Raw genomic sequence first — 11,844 nt, 5'->3', positions numbered from 1 at the left:
ATAAAGAAGAGAAAAGTGAGCTTTTCGAGTCTTCTTTCTGTTTGCGTTTAGTCTAGGGGGTAAAGTTGCTAAAGCTCCTCTCGATATTTGCACAGCGTGCGTTGAAGATGCAATGAACGATTGACTAATTTGTTGCAAAATAATAAATGGTAATTTACATTATTGACGAATTAATTAAATTAGTCAATAATAAATACTTCTTATGTAATCCTATAGACATAGATTTAAGAATAGTCCAAAAGGAGCGTACAATCATATTTAAATCCATCAGACTGTGTCCGAAAATCCCCCCAATATGCTCCACTTTCACCGCGCGCATTTGTGATGTCAACGCGTAATGTTGTACGATGGGAAAAAATGTAATCATAACACAAATGTAAGGTAAAAAAAATCAATCTGTTTCTCTACAATTTAATTGTGCACGCGGAAATATTGATTGACACAACAGAGTAGATAAGTAAAAGATCATTTAATTTTTGCGAGGCGAGAGAATCCGGTTATAGTCTGGTGGAAAGCGTCGTGGATTCACATATAAAAGGTCCAAGGATCGTACTCTGCTCTACAACAACTCCACATGCATTTTCAAATAGTGACTTATTTTCAACTTGCTGAAAATGCCTCCCACAATTGAAATATTTGGGTGAATCATTAAAACGCTACTGTTTCGTAAAAAAAAGATAGAAAGAGACAGAAAAACAATGTTCAAATACCCGTAGTTCAATCAAAAATAACTATCGACGTGCTTAAAAACATAGTAAGCATTAGGGCAATCACTATAAACAATAACAAATATGCTTAAGTTATCGTAGTCATAATTCAACGCGTTAGTAATCTCTAAGTCAACGTTCAGGTCGGTTGGTTTTTTGTTTTTCAAGTAAATAAATACAGTTCACTGGCGAAAAATCAGCGTTTACTATAAAAAATAATGCAATATATTGAATTTGCAAAATAGTAAGGAGTATCTACTACAAAAAAGTGAAAATTAAAGTACAATTACCATGGCGACTGCTTTTCTTGTCATTTTTCTTGACAAATAGCGTGATAAATAATAAATAAATAAAAATAGCAGTTTTGGAATATTTTCCATTTTTACACCGGTGGCATTCAAATATGTGATGGCGCAGCAAGATTATACGTCGCAAAACGTAAATATGTTGACATTTAATATTAGGTGTTCACGGATGTTCCATTGTGATCGCGAATACGATAAGCAACCATGGTGAGAAATTAGCACGTCGATGGTTATTTGTGATCGAGCTACTGTTCATCAAAATTCCACGCCACTGCATATCTACTTAACGCTTAAATTACATGTTTGAGTAGGTTTATTCCTCCCTAACTGCAGACTAAAACATATCACAGCCTTAAAGTTCAGACAAATGTAATTTATGTTTTGGTTTTATAAAAAAATACAAATTTGACTTATATTTAAATTTGTTGCAACAGACAGGGAAATCATTTCTGGGATGGGATTATGAAAGCAAAGGTATAAACAGGGCTTATGACCTATCATTGGATGGTTAAAATGGACACTTTACATACTGTTTAAAACGTTTTTTCACCGCCTGGCTCGAATATGTTAACTAAACATCAAATGTTTTTTTAAGAAATTGTGCGTAAATCTGTGTAAACATTTGTTAAGTTTTTTTACATATTTTTTCCAAAATTGACTATAAAAGGCTTGGATCGGTAGGAAAAATTACTATTCATCTCCTTGAACAGCAACCAATCAACATGCAGATCCAGAATCTCTTCCTCGCCCTCTTCGTGGTCGTCGCATCACTCATGGTAAGGACTTCATATTTATTTATTCATATTTTACTTTTACAAACTATAATCAATGATGAAATAATGTGACCTCACTGGGGTTACCCGTGCCGAGGACACTTAACAATATACTCTTTTGAAATATTTTTGCATTTAAGAATAAACAAAAAAGACTAACTTGCGAGTAAAAAACAGAGATAATTAACAAAATATTCAGATTGTTTTAAAAGCTAGGTGTATGTGTACATCTTTATTATTTATATTACAAAACGCACAATGAAAATAACAAAAACCTAACATAAGCAATAAACTTGTGGAGCAATAGATTCAATATTGGTTTGGGCGAATGAGACAATCTATTTTACTTCTACCTAGCTCCACTATCCATTTTTTTATAGCCTTTTGAAACATTTTCTCGTTATTTATTGTTACTTTAATCTTTCCCTTAACATGTCTCCTTCCCTTGCAGTAGTCTCCACCATTTACCTTGGCACTGCATAATATTCAAGTATCTGTAACAACTATTATTATTAAATGTGTCTCTTCCAGGCTACCACCTCAGCAGCTGCTGCTCCAGGTTACCGACCAAAGTACAGCAACTACCCCAAATACTACAACAAATATTAATTTCTTCTAAAAAAAGCCTTTTTTAATCTACCACGCAAATAATAACCAAAATGTATTCATTTCAAACCCAAGCTATGTAATTCTGGTAACTGTAATTCTGTTTTTTTTTTTTTTTTGAAGATATGAATTTTTATTTTACTGACTGAAATAAATTTACGTACATCCAAAAAATTTGTTTTCTTTCGTTCATATTTTACAATTAAATACAGTTTTGATTACATTATTTATTGATAGGATTTATTAAAATGTCGTTTTAAAAGTTTTCTAAATAAAGTTTTATGTATTTATACCTTCTCACAACATCTTCGAGATTTCCATTAGTTAAAAAGCCCAGAGAGAATAAAATACAAGCTTTGCCGGACAGTATTCAAATCCCTTCATGAAATGCCTCCAAGATACCTATCGGACCTTTGTTTTAGGGAAAATACATCTCAAAGAAAATCTTTTCTTAGATCAGCATTTGATTCAGGCAGAGGAAAAGTTGTCGAAATCCAGCGCTCTTCAACACTCGATTCGGAGATCGTGCTTTTACCGTTGCCGTCCCCTCTGCCTGGAACCAATTGCCTTCAAACTAACGAATCATCGACAGTCTCAGTCAGTTCAGATCCCAACTGAAATCCACTTCTTTAGTTAATCAAACCCTCAATTTTTAATCAGAAAATATAATATGTCACTTTAGTTTAGTTAGAATGTAAGTTTAATTTTACAATTGTAAAGCGCCCTTGAGACGATTTTTCACAAAAATGGCGCTAGGTAAATCAGCCAAATTTTATTATTTTTATTATTATTCATCTTTAGTTTCCACAGCCATTGATTTTTGTGGCTGATTTGAGTTATCCAAATTTACAATGTTGTCCTAACTTAATATTACTTCGCCCCGCCCAAATGAAAATTCTTCGGTAATTCTTAATTGATAGCCTTCAGTTTAGATAAATATAAAGAAATGTGATTGCAGAAAAATTATCTTTTGAAAAACCTTGTAATATTATAAGCAAGGTTAAAAATAGAATGCTACTCCCATATAAAAAATAAAAATAAAAGTTTATAGCCTTTGCAATTGAAAATGTATTTTATACATCATGTTAAAGTATGCGCATTCAACACATTGTTACATTAAAAATCGTCGTTAATAACTGATTTAAAAACAATCTAAAAAATACTTTAAGTCCGAATACTCTACCAAACCGTAATGTCCGCAACCTCCCTGTCAACTTAAAAATAGATTTAAATTAAATATATTTGAAATAAAATAAATAAAACAACTTTGTTTTTAGCCACTATTTTTTTTTCCACCGATCGGTTTTAAAGCAAACAAGCTTCTTCGTCAAGATACGATAAAAATAAAAAATAAAAAAGGAATCAATTCATTAGTTACGTAAACCTTGATGAAAAAGCTTGTTTGCTTTGAAACCGGTCGGTGGAAAATAAAAACTAGTAGTTAATAAAAAAGTAATTTTATTTATTTTATTATAATGAATAACCACAAAGTTAGTGCTTCAAATATAAACTTTATATAAATATGTTTTTAACTGAAATACGATTTATTATATTCTATCAGCCTGTGAAGAACCTTTTAATACCCACAAAAGTCTGACTAGTAAGCAGTGGCTAAAGGTTTTTATTTAGACAATTTTATTCTTACAAATGTAAGTTATTTCTACATTGTAACATGAAAATGAAATAAGTTTTTTTTATGCATGGTAGAATTGGTTCTGCACTATTTAGCCATTTTACTAGAATATTTTTATTATAGTTTCCTTTATTTTTTTAATATTGTTATTTGGGAAATAATTATTGATAAACTGTCCTTATTGATTAAATTTTATTTGGTTGGTATTAGTTTGTAATGGCAAGCTCAACAGTTATATACAGCACGTGCCAAAGGTTGACAATATCTCCAAATTCTTAACTTTATATTATTTTAAACAATAAAGATAAGAATTGCGCGAAAAACGCATAAGGTGACAGTCGGATGTGTGTTATAAAATTCACTGACAAATGGAATTTTATTCTTGTTTTTTAAAAATCTATGTTAAATGTGATCCGAAAATTTTCATTAATGTCTCAAATTGAAGTTTTTTTTTTAATGATTAGACTTACAAAAATCACACATAAAATTCATGTATTCGATATTTTTTGTTTAAATTTATTGCAACAGAGAGGTTAAACATTTTTGAGAAGGGACTATAAGAGTCTAGGCATTTACAAAGCTTATGACCTGACATTGGCTGGTTTGAGTGGCCACTTTACACACATTGTTATGTTACACATATGTGTAATATTTATCATTCCGCCCATGTTTGAACATTCACATTTCCTCAACTCTTCTGTCTGTTGAATTTTGCCAACGACAGGTCATAAGCCCTGTAAAAATACCAAGACCTCCATATTCCCTTCTCAAAAGTGTTATCCCTCTCTGTTGCAACAAATTTAAATATGAATAACTCTCTAGGGAGAAAATCCAGCCAGACTGCAAGCATTTGGACATACAATCAAACCCCATAATTATTTTGTTAACGTGAGTTTGTATTTTTATTGTTGTCTAATGAAAATGTCACGATGACAGTTGACATTATAAAAAATACATATTTGTTCAGCTCTTCATACAAAACTGTAACAAAATTAAAGTATAAAAGATTTGCCTCGGAAGGCAACGTTACTATTCATCTCCGTGAACAGATATCAATCAACATGCAGATCCAGAATCTCTTCCTCGCCCTCTTCGTGGTCGTCGCATCACTCATGGTAAGCACTTCATGCAATATTCACCCTAACACGTCTCCTTCCCTTGCAGTAGGGTTCACTTTATAACTTGACACGGCATTATATACAAGTCCCTGTAACAACCATTAATGTTAAATGTGTCTTTTCCAGGCCACCACCTCAGCAGCCGCTGTTCCAGGGTACCGACCAAAGTACAGCAACTACCCCAAATACTACAACAAATATTAATTTCTTCTTAAGCAAAGCCTTATTTAAATTACCATGTAAACAATAACCAAAATTTATTCATTCTAAACCCAAGCCATGCTATCCCGATTTTTTTTCTATGATATGAATTTTTATTTAACTGACTAAAATAAATTAACGTACATCCAAAAATGTTGTTTTTTCTTTAGAAAATATTATCGCGTCACTACAAATACCTCACTCGGTACAATTTATGCATTAATTTAAATGTTATAAATTGCATGCTTACGATGTTTAAAAAAATATAGGTAAAACAATATAAATCTGTTTTGAGAGTAGTACTAAAAATACCTTTTAGTCCCTAAGAAGAAGAGTTGTTAAAGACTTATTGATGTAAGGCAATCTTGTATGATTTTTAAAAAACACTGAGATAGCCTAGACAGGATACACCATGCAAACGAAATAGGCATTGACCGGTAGATCCGCTCAAGTATTCCGACACACCGCACTTCTTGGCTCGTTTGATTTTTTAATTTTGCATATATGATTTTCCAAGTAAATAAAAACCTGCATACTCAACTCTGCACATTCATTAAAACATAAATTATTTTTTAAAAACATAATAATATCATGAGTACGCACATACATAGGCATTGCGCAAATATTGAGCCAAGAAACAAGCCACTAATTGACACGTATGAATATAATAAAATAACGAAATTCAATTTGTGATTTCATTACTTATTACTACGCCATTTATAAGAATAGCATGTAAATGTTTTATAAATAAAAGACTATGTATTTTTAAAACATTTAAGTTTGTAAGTGAGAATTCTTGATGGAAGTTCATTGTAATTTATTATATAAATAAAACACGAGTGATACTTTAATCCACAAATTTGGAATATCCTGTGACCGGTTTCATCGCTTTCGCGACATCTTCGAGACTGGTATCTTTATTAAAAAGTTAAATGTATTTATACATATATATATATATATATATAAAAAATAAATAAAATACTTAAACTCATTAAAATAGCATTATATGAATTAATTAGTTAACCCAAAGAAAAATTATTGATAATGATCCTTAAGATAAAAATAACTTTATTTAATTTACTTACATATAACTTTGAACTATGTATCTTAACTTCTGTTCTGTATAAATACATTTAACTTTTTAATAAAGATACCAGTCTCGAAGATGTCGCGAAAGCAATGAAACCGGTCACTGGATATTCCAAATTTGTGGATTAAAGTATCACTCGTGTTTTATTTATATAATAAATTATGTATTTCTACGCCACGCACGAGTTTCTTATAAATAAAAACACAAGCATTTCCATTTACATGTGGTGAAAGGTTGTTATTACTAATTTTTTTTATTTATTTCATTTCTTGTACTTAATGTTATTTGTACATTAGCGAGCTTATTGCCAAATGGCAAATTCTTCCAACCAACCAATAAAATAAAAGTATTTTTTTTATAATTCAAGTTACAGAACATATTCAAAAGAAAATAAAGATTAAAAATTTAAAGATATATTTATTTATTATTTATTATATATATGCGGCCTAAGCCAACTACAACAGTTACATGAAGAAACATAAATGCAAGAAACTGAACAGAAAGAACATAAAACTATTTAACAAAGACAAAAAAGGGCAAAACAATAATAGTATACAATATATTTAAAAAATGAAAGACCAAAAACTTTGAGCTAAACCATGCCAATCCCACTTCATCCCACACTGTTTAATCGCGAAGAGATCTACGAAAAACCGGAAGATCTATCCCAAAAAATTCCAAGTCGTGTGATGAATTGACTAATCTACATATTCTGGACATTGGGGCATAAAAACCAAAGTTGCTCTTAGAAGATTTTATAAATAGCAGATTTTGACTTCTGGTGACACGGTTGGGAACATGAAAAGAAATTGATTGCAACAGAGATGGGACATCACTTAAAGCATTAAGTATTTTGAAAATGCATATAAGGTCCATCTCAGTTCCACGTCTCTCCAATGAAGACAGATTAAGAGATTGCTCTATTTCAAAATAAGAAAATAGAATAATAGAATAAATAGAATAAAAATAGAAATAAACGTATTTGTTTATAAATTACCTTAAATCAAAACTATTACTCAATGAGAAATGGAAAAAAGAAGGGAGGAGAGATTAAGAAAGAGAAAGGAGATGTTTTTTCAGACGTGATTTAAACAGAGATACTGTAGTAACATCTTTGATGGTGGATGGGAGATGATTCCACAGTCGAGCCGCATGGACACTATTTGAGTGAGAGAAGAAAGAAAAATTGTGGAAGGGTATTACGAGAGTGCCTTGAGAATTAGAACAAAGAGGTCAACCATGAACTGATAAGCGTTGAAATTTTTCATGCAGGTATATAGGAACATTGGGATTATGAAGTATATTGAACAGAAGTGAGAGGGAGTGATAGTACCTCCGCTGTCTAATTTTTAACCATTTTAGTTGTCTACGATAACTAAAAATGTGGTCATATTTCCTAAGACCAAAAATGCACCTTATGCGTGTATTCTGAAATCGTTCAAGTTTATCAAGTTGCTCACAACTTAAAATTGTCATGAAAACATCAGCGTAATCTAGAATGGGTAGTAGTCACACTTGTACAAGAGTGCATTTAGTATTAATGGGTTAGAATTTTTGCAACCTTCTAAGTAAGTGAAGCCTAAAAAATATTTTGCAGCTTAATTCATTAGTATGAGCTCGCCAGCAGAGATGTTCATCCATTTGTACACCTAAATATTTTACGGATTTCTTGTAATGAATATTGGTACCATTGAAATTCAGAGGATTAAGTGAAGATACGTCTAGCTTACCAAGCAATCTTTGACTACCCGCAAACATAATTTGTGCTTTAGATGGGTTTATTAGTATACCATACTCTTTTGTCCAATTCTGACAACCCAAAACTTGTCGTGCGTAACTGGATTGAAGATAATAAAAACAAAGTGTTAAATTTATTTTGGTTTTTTTCATTATTGTATAAACGGCCTACACCAATTGCAACAGTGAGATGAAAAAACATAAATATAATAAGGTGAACAAAAATAATATAAAACTTTATAGTAAAGACAAGCAAGGGCAGTAATATAATGGTAGACAATATATTCATAAACACCATGAACATATAAGACAAACTGAACCATGCAAATCCATTTACATTTCACACTGTTTTAGTGGCGAAAAGACCTACAAAATGCCGAAAGATCTATCCTGAAGAATTCCAAGTTGTGTGAGAATTTGACTAATCTACACGTTCTAGACATTGGGGCATAAAAACAAAAGTTGCATTTAGAAGATTTGATAAATAGTAGATTTTGACATTTGTTGACTTGGTTAGGAATATGAAAAAAAGTTACTTGCAACTGAGATTGGATATCACCCATGACACTAAGTATTTAAAAATGCATGCAAGGTTCATCTCAATTGAACGTTTCTCCAATTAATAAAGATTAAGAGATTCCTCCATTTTGAAATGGGATTTGCAAACTAATCTCTAAAACTTTTTGGTTTTAACAGCTTGCCCACCATATACCGCCCACCGCATCTGAGGACATAAGTCTCCTTGGCGGTGCCCACGTACACGGAAAATTTGCTTGTTGTCAAACGAGGAAAACTGCCTAAAAGAGCTCTCTATAATCTGGTAGCCTTAGCATTTTTGTGCTAAAAGAAAGAAATCCAGAAGTTCTTCTTCATTGGATTAAGAAAAGAGAAAAGTGAATTCTTCACTGACTGGGATTAAATTGATTGGACTTAATCAATTCGCCGAAATGATTACAAAACTTTTTAAAATCCTTGAAATTATTTTTGGAAGCCACCAGACCTGTATATCCGACAGGACCTATAACAGGGCCACGGATAGTAACAAGAAACTCCATTCAGTTATAGAGTAGAGGAAAGAGACAAGACCACAGGATGTATTCGGAAGATTGGTTAGGATATCCGCGGCAGCACGAAGGGGAGTCAACAATATTAAAACAAATATTTTTTTTATTAAATTTACCATAGCCTGATAAAAACTGTGTAGTCCAGTGATCGGGGATAACCCAAGAAAATTTTAAGCGCTGACAGATTGAAGGAAAATAAAGAAAGGTAACCCTAAAGGGGAAGATTCCCATCGCGATTGCCAAGCATCAAGAATAGCATTTAAATACATTTTTTTATATTCGATTGAGAGATTCCTTCAGTTGGGAGTAGACGGACCCCACCAATAACAGAGGAACGCCTTCTTTTGAGGTAGAAATTTGAATATCGTCGCTTAACCTCCAGATTCAAAGGGAAAAAGCCCGTTAGAACCGGGAGTGCATCCGTCGAGCATGTCCTATATGCTCTAGAAAGAGCTAGAAGAAGTTGCCTTTATCCGCTTAAAATAATTTTGGTTTTAACTATAAAATGACAACATCAAAAATATAAATACCATCAAAACTCTTTACTGCTCACTAGTTCGACTCCATCTATAATATGCTTCTTTAATTTGGTTTCCATTCTATAGAACTGATTTTGGCCATATTGAGTGTGTCCAACACCGTTTTCTATGAAAAGTGGTATTGTTGTTCATATTGCAAAGGAGTAATTATTCTTATTTTATAGAGCAATATCTCACGCTTTCTTCTGAACTGAGATGAATCTTGAATGCGTTTTTAAAATATTTGCGTTTCAAAATAAATACTTACTTTCTTTTGATGTTTTTAACCGTGTGACCAGAAATCTAAATTTGCTATTTATCAAATCGTTTCTGAGGAGAGTTTTTAATATATCAATTGTGTTACAGTTCTGTATACAGAGCTGATCAAACATGTTTTCATTTATAATATTAATTGTAACGGTGACATTTTGAGATTATGATAATTTAATAAGAAATCATTAAATAAAATAAAGGGTAAAATAAAAAATACAACTCTGTTTTAAACCACTAATTTTTATTTTTCACCGACCGGTTTCAAAGCAAACAAGCTTCTTTGTCAAGGTTTACGTAACTAATGAATTGATTCCTTTTTATTTTGTTTCTATCATGTTCACTAAATACTACACGTGGACCCAATAAATCAAGTGGTTTTTTCTTACACGGGTGGTAATTTGATATCATTATTTTCGAAGTAAGCCAGGAGAGGACCAAAAGAAATATTGTTTATTTGGTTATTAATTATTATTTCATTTAAATTATTTACTGACAATTCTTGATGAAATTCCATTGTAATGATGTAATAACTTATATTTATATATCACTTATATTTATAATAACTTATATTTATATATAAGTTATTACATCATTATTCATTATTGTTTTCTTATTATGAATCGCTTTTTTAATTTCTAAGATTTCTAAGTTGCCTAATTTTAATATTTTATTTTCAACATGAAGTACTTTTAATCCAGTGTCTTTATTGAAGTTATGATTATTTTCTATCACATTATTTGCAAATTCAGAAAAAATATTATTATTTAAGCATCTTAGGTGTTCTTTTACTCTAATATTAAAGTTTCTTTTAGTTTTTTCAATGTAGATTGAATCGCAATCATTACAATTTAATTGGTATATTCCAGATTTATTATATTTATGGACTTTGTCTTTGTGATTTTTTAACAATGATCCTATATTATTAGTTGTGTAGAAATCCGGTTTAATGTTTGATGGTAGGGAATAAGATAATTGTTTTGAAAAAATGACATTTATAAAAAGAATTTATATTCGATTCGAAGAAGGATTTTATATTCGATTTTTCGTGAATTAGCTCATCGGGTTCTCAGTTTATTGTATTCAAAATGGCCAAAATTTTTCAAAGATCAACTGCCAAACTTCATTGTGCGAAACTAAGACACATGAAGATTCCCTGAGAAACGCGTATTGTAATTGTGAATATCATGACCAAATGTGTATTTTAAATTTGTGTGAACAGAACAGTTTACGATATTTAAAATAGTAGTGTTATGTGATGCAATGGTATTACCTTGAAAGGAAGTATCTTTGTTTGTTGGTAGATATCCTTGAAATGGGAATCCCATTTAAGTCCCAGAATGTTTTTTAGAGCTCTGTTCTGAAGAAATTGTATTTCCGAGGTCTGATTTTTGCTGGCTAAACCTCATATACGTGACAGTTAAGATTGGTGGTAATGAATCATAGCGTAATAGACGGCAAACAAAACGAAATGCGGAAGCAAGCATCGAAGTCTATGCAATACTAATTTAAAATATTCAAGTGTGAAAGCACTCTTTTAAATAAATATTTCCTATCAACCATGTCAGGAATCGAACCCGAGACCTCTTGCATGGTAGGCATTCGCTCTAACCATTACACCAAGAGGCCGACATAAACACTCGAATGCATAAAGACGAAAGAACAAAAAATCAAGTAAATAAAAATATATGTACATTAAACAACCGGAATCAGGATCGGGTTATGGTTTCGTGGTTAGTGTCTCGGACTCACGGCTCAAAGATTCGTGGTTCAAATCTTTGCAGACAAATATAAGATTCAATCCTGTTAGGATTTCTGAAGT

At 31.5% G+C, this 11,844-nt stretch overlaps 1 protein-coding gene and 2 long non-coding RNA genes across 3 annotated transcripts in view; all 3 read left to right on the top strand.

Annotated features, from left to right (window-relative positions):
- LOC148273145 (uncharacterized) overlaps positions 1-11,844 on the top strand; it is a 301,031-nt gene that overhangs the window by 262,511 nt on the left and 26,676 nt on the right. The window lies entirely within an intron of this gene.
- LOC148273150 (uncharacterized) lies at positions 1,702-2,565 on the top strand. The gene is made up of 2 exons (XR_015824674.1): positions 1,702-1,788; positions 2,317-2,565. It is a non-coding gene; the product is annotated as an uncharacterized LOC148273150 (long non-coding RNA).
- LOC148273149 (uncharacterized) lies at positions 5,053-5,496 on the top strand. Its single transcript, XR_015824671.1, has 2 exons — positions 5,053-5,139; positions 5,269-5,496. It is a non-coding gene; the product is annotated as an uncharacterized LOC148273149 (long non-coding RNA).

This window comes from Micrasema longulum, unplaced genomic scaffold, assembly GCF_059751315.1.
Source record: "Micrasema longulum isolate JH-2025_06_02 unplaced genomic scaffold, ASM5975131v1 h1tg002062l, whole genome shotgun sequence".
Taxonomy (NCBI): domain Eukaryota; kingdom Metazoa; phylum Arthropoda; class Insecta; order Trichoptera; family Brachycentridae; genus Micrasema; species Micrasema longulum.
The sequence above is the reverse complement of the archived record's forward strand: the minus strand, read 5'-3'. Positions and strand labels throughout refer to the sequence as shown.